The 13730-nt window shown below is 41.4% G+C and overlaps 1 protein-coding gene across 2 annotated transcripts in view; it reads left to right on the top strand.

Moving 5' to 3' along the window:
- Window positions 1-5219: 5219 nt before the first annotated feature.
- Window positions 5220-13730, top strand: part of LOC139421012 (thyroid hormone receptor alpha) — a 105184-nt gene continuing 96673 nt past the window's right edge. The window contains exon 1 of one of the 2 annotated variants that reach the window (XM_071171480.1): window positions 5220-5526. The gene's annotated coding sequence lies outside the window, so the exon portion shown is untranslated. The remainder of the gene's footprint in view (window positions 5527-13730) is intronic. The other variant, XM_071171482.1, reaches the window with a different exon arrangement.

Here is a 13730-nt window from a genome sequence, read left to right as displayed (position 1 = left end):
CTAAATTTAAAATGGATTAAATTTAGATTTTGTGTCACTGACCTACACAAACTACCCCATAATGTCAAAGTGGAATTATTATTATTATTATTATTATTTTTTTTTTACAAATTAATAAAAAATTAAAAGCTTGAGTCAATAAGTATTCAATACCTTTATTATGGCAAACCTAAATAAGTTCAGGAGTCATTTTGTTTCTTAACAAGTCACATAATAATTTGGATAGAATAAAACTGTGCACAATAACAGTGTTTAACAAGTCATCTATTGGCAGAAGGGTAAAAAAAACAGACATTGATTATCCATTTGAGCATGGTGAAAATATAAATTACACTTTGGATGGTGTAACAATACACCCAGTCACTACAGAGATACAGGTGTCCCTCCTAACTCAGTTGCCGGAGAGGAAGAAAACTACTCAGGAATTTCACCATGAGGCCAATGGTGACTTTAAAACAGTTACAGGGTTTAATGGCATTGATAAGAGAAAACTGATGGCTCAACAACATTGTAGTTACTCCACAATACTAACCTAAATGACAGAGTGAAAAGAAGGAAGCCTGTACAGAATAAAAAATATTACAAAACATGAGTCCTGTTTGCAACAAGGCACTAAAGTAATACTGTAAAAAATGTGGCAATGAAATTAACTTTATGTCCTAAATACAAAGTGTTATGTTTAGGGAAAATCCAATACAACACTCTTCATATTTTCAAGCTACATAATGTTATGCGTATGCTTGTTAACATTAAGGACTAGGGAGTTTTTCAGGATAAAAAATAAACCGAATAAAGCTAAGCACAGGTAAAACCTTAGAGGAAAACTTGGTTCAGTCTGCTTTCCACAAGACACTGGGAGAGCAATTAACCTTTCAGCAGGACAATAACCTAAACACAAAGCCAAATCTACGCTGGAGTTGCTTACAAAGAAACCAGTGAATTGTCCTGAGGGACCGAGTTACAGTTTTGACTTACATCTGCTTGAAAATCTGAGGCAAGGCCTGAAAATGGTTGTCTAACAATGATCAACAATCAATTTGACCGAGCTAGAAGAATTTTGAAAAGAATAATGGGCAAATGTTGTACAATGAAGGTGTGGAAAGCTCTTAGAGACTTACCCAGAAAGACTCTCAGCTGTAATTGCTGCCAGCTACCAGGTCTCAGAACATACCTTCCAGCTGGGCAGTATGTAAATTAAATCATGCTATAGGCATTTGTTTGCGTAATAACTGGGTATTTGTGATAGGTTCTTCAATGTTTCATAGTTCTCTCACTACATAGTACACAACAAATCAAATCAAATGTATTTGTCACATACACATGGTTAGCAGATGTTAATGCGAGTGTAGCGAAATGCTTGTGCTTCTAGTTCCGACAATGCAGTAATAACCCACGCGTAATCTAACCTAACAATTCCAAAACTACTACCTTATACACACACAAGTGTAAAGGGATAAAGAATATGTACATAAAGATACATGAATGAGTGATGGTACAGAACGGCATAGGCAAGATGCAGTAGATGGTATCGAGTACAGTATATACATATACATATGAGATGAGTAATGTAGGGTATGTAAACAAAGTGGCATAGTTTAAAGTGGCTAGTGATACATGTATTCCATAAAGATGCAGTAGATGATATAGAGTACAGTATATACATATACATATGAGATGAGTAATGTAGGGTATGTAAACATTACAATTAAGTAGCATTGTTTAAAGTGGATAGTGATATATTTTACATACATTTCCATCAATTCCCATTATTAAAGTGGCTGGAGTTGAGTCAGTGTGTTGGCAGCAGCCACTCAATGTTAGTGGAGGCTGTTTAACAGTCTGATGGCCTTGAGATATAAGCTGTTTTTCAGTCTCTCGGTCCCTGCTTTGATGCACCTGTACTGACCTCTCCTTCTGGATGATAGCGGGGTGAACAGGCAGTGGCTCGGGTGGTTGTTGTCCTTGATGATCTTTATAGCCTTCCTGTGACATCGGGTGGTGTAGGTGTCCTGGAGGGCAGATAGTTTGCCCCCGGTGATGCGTTGTGCAGACCTCACTACTCTCTGGAGAGCCTTACGGTTGTGGGCGGAGCAGTTGCCGTACCAGGCGGTGATACAGCCCGACAGGATGCTCTTGATTGTGCATCTGTAGAAGTTTGTGAGTGCTTTTGGTGACAAGCCGAATTTCTTCTCCTGAGGTTGAAGAGGCACTGCTGCGCCTTCTTCATGATGCTGTCTGTGTGGGTGGACCAATTCAGTTTGTCCGTGATGTGTACGCCGAGGAACTTAAAACTTATTACCCTTTCCACTATTGTCCCATCGATGTTGATAGGGGGGTGCTCCCTCTGCTGTTACCTGAAGTCCACATCTCCTTTGTTTTGTTGACGTTGAGTGTGAGGTTATTGGGGCGGCAGGGTAGCCTAGTGGTTAGAGCGTTGGACTAGTAACCGGAAGGTTGCAAGTTCAAATCCCCGAGCTGACAAGGTACAAATCTGTTGGTCTGCCCCTGAACAGGCAGTTAACCCACTGTTCCTAGGCCGTCATTGAAAATAAATACAACATTTTTATTTTTTTAATAAATACATTCCTGACACCACACTCCGAGGGCCCTCACCTCATCTCTGTAGGCCGTCTCGTTATTGTTGGTAATCAAGCCTACCACTGTAGTGTTGTCCGCAAACTTGATGATTGAGTTGGAGGCGTGCATGGCCACGCAGTCGTGGGTGAACAGGGAGTACAGGAGAGGGCTCAGAATGCACCATTGTGGGGCCCCAGTATTGAGGATCAGCAGGGTGGAGATGTTGTTACCTACCCTCACCACCTGGGGGTGGCCCGTCAGGAAGTCTAGTACCCAGTTGCACAGGGCGGGGTCGAGACCCAGGGTCTCGAGCTTGATGACGAGCTTGGAGGGTACTATGGTGTTGAATGCCGAGCTGTAGTCGATGAACAGCATTCTCACCTAGGTATTCCTCTTGTCCAGATGGGTTAGGGCAGTGTGCAGTGTGTTTGAGATTGCGTCGTCTGTGGACCTATTTGGGTGATAAGCAAATTGGAGTGGGTCTAGAGTGTCAGGTAGGGTGGAGGTGATATGGTCCTTGACTAGTCTCTCAAAGCACTTCATGATGACGGAAGTGAGTGCTACGGGGCGGTAGTCATTTAGCTCAGATACCTTAGCTTTCTTGGGAACAGGGACAAAGGTGGCCCTCTTGAAGCATGTGGGAACAGCAGACTGGGATAAGGATTGATTGAATATGTCCGTAAACACATCAGCTAGATGGTCTGCGCATGCTCTGAGGACGTGGCTGGGGATGCCGTCTGGGCCTGCAGCCTTGCGAGGGTTAACACGTTTAAATGTTTTACTCATGTCAGCTTGTCAGTGGCACTGTATTGTCCTTCAAAGCGGGCAAAAAAGTGATTTAGTCTGCCTGGGAGCAAGACATCCTGGTCTGTGACGGGGCTGGTTTTCTTTTTGTAATCCGTGATTGAATGTAAACAATGCCACATACCTCTTGTGTCTGAGCCGTTGAATTGTGACTCTACTTTGTCTCTATACTGATGCTTAGCTTGTTTAATTGCCTTGCGGAGGGAATAGATACACTGTTTGTATTCGGTCATGTTTCCGGTCACATTTGCCCTGGTTAAAAGCAGTGGTTCGTGCTTTCAGTTTCGCTCGAATGCTGCCATCAATCCACGGTTTCTGGTTTGGGAATGTTTTAATCATTGCTATGGGAACGACATCGTCAATGCACTTTCTAATGAACTCGCTCACTGAATCAGCGTATTCGTCAATGTTGTTGTTGGAAGCAATGTGGAACATATCCCAATCCACGTGATCGAAGCAGTCTTGAAGCGTGGAATCAGATTGGTCGGACCAGTGTTGAACAGACCTGAGCGTGGGAGCTTCTTGTTTTAGTTTCTGTCTGTAGGCAGGGAGCAACAAAATGGAGTCGTGGTCAGCTTTTCCGAAAGGAGGGCAGGGAGGGCCTTATATGCGTCGCGGAAGTTAGAATAGCAATGATCCAAGGTTTTACCAGCCCTGGTTGCGCAATCGATATGCTGGAAAACCCATACATTCCAACGAGTTCCACATTCAGCAACGTTGACAACTTGTAAGAGAGGATACAGTTGAAGTCAAGACCTAGGCCGGGATTCAATCTGACAGCATGTTGTCGACAATGCAGCTTTTAAAGGCAATGTTCCCGTGTTCGCAGGGAGGTCTCATTCACGCTGCATATGTCGGCTCAATCGGAAATTGCCTTTAAAAACTGCATTGTCAACAACCTGCAGTCGATTGCTACAATGTTTAAATTGTTGTACTGTACAATATACATTGTCCCAAATGTTTGTGTGAAGGTAATCTCTTCCCAATACCCGTAACTGAGATTAAACAAACATTTGGATATTGTCAAATTTAAACAAAGTACTGACACAAATAAACACCCCAAACTTTCACAGCACAGTTTAGCCTACACATGACCTTCAGGGACAAAGCGTTGATCTGGAGAGGTGTACACTGTAAGGGCATGATTTTATACCATTTTAAATGTTCCCTGCTAATAAAGGTCTATTTGGAAACACTGGCCAACTTTTTCTTTCCTACCCTGTCACACTATTGTTTAAAGGCAGTCAAAAACGTGATATTCCTGTGTTTTATAAATATTTCAACAATTGTGAAAATTATGATAATACCCTTTTAGTGTAAGAGCTGTTTGGAAAGGCCACCTGAAATTGCAGCCTGTTTTGGTGGGATGGAATTTTGGCCCACCCTGGTGACATCGCCAGGCAATTAATTAAGACAGTCCTAGCAAAATTCTTGCTTGAAACTAAAACTCTTTGCTAAGAAGCTATTTTTGTTTCTTGTTGACTAGTTTAATACATTTTCTTTTACAGTAATGTACTTAATTGTTACCAAGAAATTATTCGATTTTGAGATAAAACGGCTGCAGGGTTTCTGAACTCTGTCCTAGGGCCCCCCTGGGTGCACATTTCAAATAGCCAACTCATCACCAAATTTAGATTATTTTAATTAGCTGTGTAGCGCTAGGGCAAAAACCAGAACGTGCACCCAGGGGGGCAGGACTGAGTTTGGGAAACCCTACTCTATAGGGTTGAACTGCAGCTTTAACATTGCCCTATAGAGAGCAGTAGACATTTCAATAAAACTCTTGGCTGCACACTGCACGCACCCATACTTTAAAGGGGAGGGACCTATGTATTATTGCTGTCTGTTACATTTCCCACTCGTGGCAGTGGAACGTGAACGGTGCTAATATATCCAGAGTGGAAAAGTCGAGTATTAAGCGCTCATTTACTCCTTTTCTGAAATGGTCTGCTCAACGCAGCATGTTTACAGATGGCTGGTTAACGTTTAACGTCTGATAAGTTCTAAACTGCGCTGTGCGTTAAATTCCTAACGGTGAGCTATCGTACGACTACCACCGGTAGCCAGGAAACTGGTTGGATTTGACACTTGTATCCGTCCGTGACTGTCACCGAGAAGGCACCTTACCTATTCGTCTGCGGCAAGGTGAGTGTTGCTGTCCTCATGTCAACTCGAGCTGTAAAGCCCATACGAATGGTGTCCGTTCATTTACTATTACCCCAATTCTTAGCAGCAAGGTCAGTCTGTGCAGTCAGACATAATCTGGAATGCGAGGCAACACTTTGCTAACACAGTTTGGCCTCGTTTTGTAGCCATGTGAATTGAGCTCTTAATCACTTGGTAGCAATGCAACTTGCGTAGCTACTGTAACATTGTGAAACTGTTTTGTCACAGGGGGCGTGTGATCTTGCCATAGTCGTAATGAGAGTTTTTAGAAGCCTAGTTATTTTTGATGCAGTACTTTTCATATGAATGTCTTCCCAGTGAAATGTGTTTCTGGTTTGCGCGGTCAAAGTAAACATTCCTTTGGAATGACATCCGCAGTTTTGTTATTTTATTAGGATCCCCATAAGCTGCTTTACTCTTCCTGGGGTCCACATGAAACATAACATATTACAGATCATTAATAGACAAGAACAGCTCAAGGATAGAACTACATAAAAAAAACAAAAAAAACGTTCACAACAGCCATTGGGGTTGTTCTGAACGTGAAAAGCCCAGGTACTCATAGAAGAAAGATGTTAGCCTACACGAACTGCACCGCCGCCCCCCCCCCCCAAAAATAAATAAATAACATTTATATTATTCACTTGTCTATTAGCGTAACTAGAAGCCTATAATAGCTTACAAAAAGGCCTATGTGGAATGATAGGCATATAGCCTAAATTAGCCTAAATCTCTCTCCAGCCTACATTTCTAAGTTAATTTAGCTACGTTGATTGTCACATGGTTCCTTTCAGTGAAGGCTCCTCAGAGGAGTGGGAGGACTATCCTCAGTGAATTTCATAAATATTGGAACATATAAAAAGAGGGATGTTATGTTAGCTAGCAGGCTATGTCTATCCAACACTTGAACTCTTCCAAGTCAAGGTAAGCTTTTGGTTTTATATATTTTTTTTGCCAACGGGGCCTGCACAAACTGTACACTATACTGCATGATTGTAATGGGTTTACTAGCGTTAGTTTCAATAGATATGTTGACTTTGAGGTGACCACGATGTAGGCTGTGCCTATAGGTTAGCAGTCATGATAGTTTGGCTTGGAAAGCTTTTTTTTTCGCCTGGTCACAGACAGCTGATGTGTTTTGCACTGAAGTCCACAGGTGAAGGGAAAAGGTGAGAGGAGGAGAGCATGTAGATAGTTGCCAGAAGGAATTATATGTATATACAAGGAGCAAAGTGATCATGCTGTTTTTACATGGCTGCTATGAAAGTGAACTGTGTTTGACTAACGTTGTAAACTTCAATTCATGGACTAGGTTGTAGCAACCCCATGACGGGTACAAGGAAAATTCAAATATCATGCAGTAGCCTAAACCTATCGATGTTACAATGAGTTGGGTGAATGGAAAATGAATGACAGTCATCCAATATGCTGTAATAGAAGTAAGGCCATGCTCATTTGAAAAATACATCCTCCTCATACATCTTAAATGGCACCGACCGCCACTCGTTCCTTTGGATATTTGCTAGTTCCCCCAACACTGAATTAGCCAGCCCACTGTTGTAGATCTGCAAAAACACTGTTCAAAGGTAAATTACACTGGCAATAAGTAAGGCTGTAATTCACCTGGTAGGGTTATAGTTAGTACATCTTATAAAACAAAAGAAATTACTGTCCATTGGAACTTTTCCAAGTAGCCTATATAGGTCTACTATCATTTAAAAAAAAAAAAATGTAAAAGATAAAATATTATCCTACTCTTTAAAGTAGAAAAAAATTAATTATTTTCTCTTTGAATTGAAAGAATATGACTTTGAATGAGTATACTATTATTTAAATGAATGATTTTTTTGTTTTTATTGGGCTAACCAGTGGGAAATGAGAGTTCAGTTGTTGTCCCAATAGTCTGAATTCATTGCACCAGTTATGTCAGAAGCTACAAGGCAGCAGGTTAACCCTGTCTGCTCAGGTCAACACTGCACCACCAATGCATAAATTTAGCCCAATATGTCGCGCATGGCAGTTCATCAACTGAGAAATAAAAAATATATATTTACACAATAGTGTGAGATTGAAGCTCACAATTCAGAACGCCCCCACACACCCCTCAAACATCCCATTGGTTCCTGCATGAATGCCCCACCCCTCGAGCATGCCATCTTCATGCTGATGTGACAATTTTTATATTTTGGGTTTCCCCTGATTGTCTATGCGGTTAAAATGGGTGTCCAAAAGGGAAATAATAGTATTTTCAGAGTTTTTCGGGAAGGAGGACATTGTCCTAGCTAGCTACCTATCCCGCCTGCTGTGTACCAGAGTTCTAGCTAGCTAGCTAACATAGTGTCCTTTGTTCCCGCCTGCCGAACACCTGCTGTTGTTAACAGAATTGTGGGAAAGCAGTGCCCAACAGGCAGGGGTAAAAGACACTGTCTACCGGTATCCTAGCCAGCTAGCTACCTTTGTCGCCCCCCGCCTCATCTTCTTCTGTGGGGTTTATCGGCGGTTGGCATTAGAGGTCGACCGATTATGATTTTTCAACGCCGATACCGATTATTGGAGGACCAAAAAAAGACGATACTGATTAATCGGCCGATTTTATTTATTTGTACTAATGACAATTACAACAATAGTGAATGAACACTTATTTTAACTTAATATAATACATCAATAAAATCAATTTAGCCTCAAATAAATAATGAAATATGTTCAATTTGGTTTAAATAATGCAAAAACAAAGTGTTGGAGAAGGAAGTAAAAGTGCAATATGTGCCATGTAAGAAAGCTAACGTTTCAGTTCCTTGCTCAGAACATGAGAACATATGAAAGCTGGTGGTTCCTTTTAACATGAGTCTTCAATATTCCCAGGTAAGAAGTTTTAGGTTATAGGAATTATAGGATTATTTCTCTCTACCATTTGTATTTCATTAACCTTTGACTATTGGATGTTCTTATAGGCACTTTAGTATTGCCAGTGTAACAGTATAGCTTCCGTCCCTCTTCTTGCTCCTACCTGGGCTCAAACCAGGAACACAACGACAACAGCCACCCTCGAAGCAGCATTACCCAACAAGAGCAAGGGGAACAACCACTCCAAGTCTCAGAGCGAGTGATGTTTGAAACTCTATTAGCGCGCACCCTGCTAACTAGCTAGCCATTTCACATCGGTTACACGAGCCTAATCTCAGGAGTTGATAGGCTTGAAGTCATAAACAGCTGCTGGCAAACGCACGAAAGTGCTGTTTGAATGAATGCTTACGAGCCTGCTGGTGCCTACCATCGCTCAGTCAGACTGCTCTATCAAATCATAGACTTAGTTATAACATGATAATACACAGAAATACGAGCCTTGGGTCATTAATATGGTCGAATCCGGAAACTATCATCTCGAAAACAAGACGTTTATTCTTTCAGTGAAATACGGAACCGTTCCGTATTTTATCTAACGGGTGGAATCCATCAGTCTAAATATTCCTGTCACATTGCACAACCTTCAATGTTATGTCATAAGGACACGCTAGATAAACTAGTAATATCATCAACCATGTGTAGGTAACTAGTGATTATGATTGTTTTTTTATAAGATAAGTTTAATGCTAGCTAGCAACTTACCTTGGCTTACTGCATTTGCGTAACAGGCAGTCTTCTCGTGGATGGCAATGTAATCATGTGGTTAGTGTTGGACTAGTTAACTGTAAGGTTGCAAGATTGAATCGCCCGAGCTGACAAGGTAAAAATCTGTTGTTCTGCCCCTGAACGAGACGGTAGGCCGTTATTGAAAATAAGAATGTGTACTTAACTGACATGCCTAGTATAAATAAAGATGGTAAAAACTATTTGGAGGCCAAATCGGCCCTAATTAATCGGCCATTCCGATTAATCGGTCGACCTCTAGTTGGCATCCAACGTTATAGTGCATTACCACCACCTACTATACTGGAGTGCCCTGCCTCCCACCTGTGTACTGGAGTCCCTTGCTTAAAAATGGACCAATAGAAGTATAAATTGCCCACATGCAGGAGTAGGCCATAATTACACCCTTCTCAGTTTATATGCATGGTATAGCCGCTATAGACAAGGAACAAGGTGTAATAAACGATAGTGACTTCATATAGAGGGTAGTGCCTATGTTGTAAATAGTATTGGTTTCAAATCTATTTTTATGTTACAATAAAAAAAAATCTCATAGTCGTCCATTTGGGAGCGATTTGACAGTTAAATCATCATATTAACCCGACCCTAAACAGGGACATTGACCTATTTCAAATTTGTTACCATGGTGATCTTATAAATAAGCCTTTCTGGCTGTTTTAAAGGCAATGCCCCATTTTTAGACCTAGACTTCCAGACATGATTGCAAACACAAGCCTCTGATAAAGTTCTAGTATGCTAGGTGTTCCTGTAGACTTCTGGTAATTGTGTTAGCGCTAGCTAGCATTTCCTTGTGAAACTACCTCTTAACTTACATCATACTGGACGCGGATACATAAAAATGGTATCCACACATTCATCTGACTCTGGGTAATGATACAGGGCTTCATTGCCAAAATCCAGAACTATCCCTTTAAGGCTGGATCAGTATTAACTCTCTGAGGACTGGCATTGTTTTGAGAGAAAGCCAAGGCAGGCAAACGGGAAACCCCCACATCAGTGTTGTGATGGGTCGGAGGACTTAACAAGCTCCACTCTGCTGGGCCTACCAGGGAGGGCCGTCAGGCGTGGCCCACGTGAGAAAGTGGCCCGTCTGCCCGGGGAAGATATTAAAAGACGCGGTCAGCCGCTCCACCACTAGTGGTGCTATAGGAGCTGAGGGCCAATTCTCTAGCTCTCTTTCTCCCCTGAAAGATACACTTGATCGCTCCACTCCTCCTCATGGATTTAAAATTGAATGACTGGCGAAAGAAGCATGGTGAAAATAAATTCTCATCATGCTTACACAGATCCAATGCTGTCCAGCTTCTCATATACAGGGTGAACACAGGGACAACTGATCCCAAATCTGTTGTTTTGCATGGAGAGTAATTGGAGTGGAGGAAATCTCTTGATTGGGTAAACCCTGTTTTCCCCGCTCTGCTCGGCTTGCCCAGCTTATTCAAGCCAGGTCATAAGATTTAAAGGAGTAGTTCACTATTTTACAACTTGATAGATGGTTCCTCACTCTGAAAGTAGTCTATGGGCCAGGGGAAACTGAAATCCATAGTTCGGTTCTCTTTAAACAGTCATTACAAACTTCAGCTAACTTTAGCCACCTCCAGCTAAAAATCTATGGAAGTGAGGTAAGCATGTTTTAAAAATAATAATAATGTCCAAATCACCTGAAATCAACTTTCTATTTGGTTTGATGTTACTTAAAGCTGCAATATGTAACTTTTTCGGCATCTCGACCAAATTCCCCATTTGAGTTTTCTTATGAGAGTGATGTCAGAATTCGCTCACTGTTCCAAAATGTATTGTTACGCAACAGGACAGTTTATTTATTTTATTTTTAATTTAACTAGTCAAGTCAGTTAAGAACAGATTCTTATTTACAATGACGGCCTAACGGGGCACAGTGGGTTAACTGCCTTGTTCAGAGGCAGAACGACAGATTTTTACCTTGTCAGCTCGTGGATTCGTTAACCTGGGCTGCCCTCAAATCAAGGCACTGCCTGCTAATATATCTATATATATATATATATATTATGTATCTACTTGTACATTTTATATGATTTTCAAACAACCGTTTGAAATTGGGTGCATTCCGCCTCACTAATTCACATAGAAGTAGCCTATTTCACTGTGGTGGACAATTTTACATTTGAGGCATGCTATGCTAATGTAAGGCAAGGATTAGCTAGATGAGCCAGACAAACTTCTCTCTTCGATGAGAGCTCAAGCACTCCCCCAGTGTTCCCTCAGGCCAAGTTTGCAGACATTTGCACATCTCCAGTTAGGACAGAACCTGGCCGCATTTTCCGGCTGGCGCCTGCGTTGTCTTCGTCGTTGTTTCCCTTACAAATATTTGCTGTGTGTGTTCTTATTAAAGTAAGTGCCTTATTACCCTTATCGTAATACAGTTTATGTATATCGTGTTTTTCTATTGTAGCCCCCCCCCCCCTGTACTTATGTATCCTGCATAATGTATTCTGCGTGTTTTCCTTTAGAACCGTGGACACGCTAGGTACTGATTTTCATAATGGTGTTATGCTCAAACGCCAACTGTTGCGTCGATTGTAACTAGACGTTCTAATCACTGCAGGGACCACAGTAGAATGAGCTCACTTGTGTGTTCGTACGCGTTAAAGTGGAAATGACCAACATTTTAGAAGCCTTTTTTTATGACCTTCAACAAACTACAAGTTTGCATTTTCTGTTGCGCAGGAAACATCCTAAAACTCCAGGATGATCACATTTTAAGATGCGGCATCTGTAGCTGTGCCTCTGTTCTCCACGGGGCTTGGTACAGCTGAGCCTGACTGTCACTGTGCTAGAGTGCTCAGTGGTGTAACTGCATGGCTCTTCTCTCCTCTCCTTGTGGAGGATTAGTGGGGCCCGTCTGTCGCAGATGGCTGACTTAGTATCGGCCTCCTCCTGGAGCTGTTCCCACAAACAGGCCCTCGGCTCTCTCTCTGCCTTGCTGCGGTCACTGTGATGTAACTCCGAGATGCACATATGCATCAGGCGGCACACACACAAATGATCTTTATCATGTTTGGGTCTTTTTGATTGTTGATTTTTTTTAAAATGTTCTGGTTACGTTTTCTGAAGCTGAACAAACAAGACATAATCCTTCAAATGATCTCTATGCAGCGTATAGCCTAGTAGATGGAGGATTTGGTGGATGTTGATGTGATTAATGGTAAAAGGATATTCCCAATCAGCAGATGCAGGACCAACAGTACTGTGTCCCTGGACACCGACAATGAAGGGGCAAACCTCCACTAATGTCGCCGTGTAATGGCTTCACTTCCTGTTTAGGGTGGGGTTAACACCTGATTGGTCAGCGGCAGGACTGTACATTTCTCAACGCTTTAAATTAATGCATAGCAGTAAAATGTGCACAAGAGCCAAGCAAACCAGGCTGCCACTCTTGACTCCATTCCAAGGAATAAGGTGAGTCTCTTTTTTTTTTTTCCTTTTTTTTTTTCATGGCGCCTCTGCAGCTGACAAATTATTATTCTGAAGCTGTAGCCTATTGTTTTGTTTAAATGTGTATGGATCTTTTGAAGTTTCTGCACACAGGGGCGTTGGCTATGCATTGAGTTTGGCCAAAATTGTGGGTATTTTAAAAATCGTTTACCGAAGACGAGGAGGGGTAACTGTTTTGGTGTGTGTGTTCAAGCTCAGTTGTGTGTGGAAATATGTTTACCGCAGTAAGCTACATTCCATCCTGAATTATGTTCTATTTAAGAGCCTGTTCTGGCAATGTACAAGATGTTGGACCCTGGGAAATGACAGCATGCTCCCTCACACATGACATGTACAGTACCAGTCAAAAGGTTGGACACACCTACTCATTCAATGTTTTTTCTTTATTTTACTTTTTTCTACGTTGTAGAATAATAATGAAGACATCAAAACTATGAAATAACACATGGAATCATGTAGTAACCAAGAAACTATTAAACAAATCAAAATATGTTTGAGATTCTTCAAAGTAGCCACCCTTTGCATTGATGGCAGCTTTGCACACTCTTGGCATTGTCAAACAGCTTCGTGAGGTAGTCACCTGGAATGCATTTCAATTAACAGGTGTGCCTTGTTAAAAGTTAATTTGTGGAATTTTGAGTCAATCAGTTGTGTTGTGACAAGGTACAGGTGGTATACAGAAGATAGCCCTATTTTGTAAAAGATCAAGTCCATATTATGGCAAGAACGGCTCAAATAAGCGAAGAGAAATGATAGTCCATTACTTTAAGACATGAAGTTCAGTGAATTCAGTCAGTAATGATTGACTGTCATTTCTCTTTGCTTATTTGAGCTGTTCTTGCCATAATATGAACTTGGTCTTTAAAAAAATAGGGCTATCTTCTGTATACCACCTGTACCTTGTCACAACACAACTGATTGACTCAAAATTCCACAAATTAACTTTTAACAAGGCACACCTGTTAATTGAAATGCATTCCAGGTGACTACCTCACGAAGCTGTTTGACAATGCCAAACTTTTGACTGGTACTGTATGTACATTAGATATTTCTGTTTCATT

Source organism: Oncorhynchus clarkii, chromosome 12 (genome assembly GCF_045791955.1).
Source record: "Oncorhynchus clarkii lewisi isolate Uvic-CL-2024 chromosome 12, UVic_Ocla_1.0, whole genome shotgun sequence".
Lineage (NCBI taxonomy): Eukaryota > Metazoa > Chordata > Actinopteri > Salmoniformes > Salmonidae > Oncorhynchus > Oncorhynchus clarkii.
The sequence above is the reverse complement of the archived record's forward strand: the minus strand, read 5'-3'. Positions and strand labels throughout refer to the sequence as shown.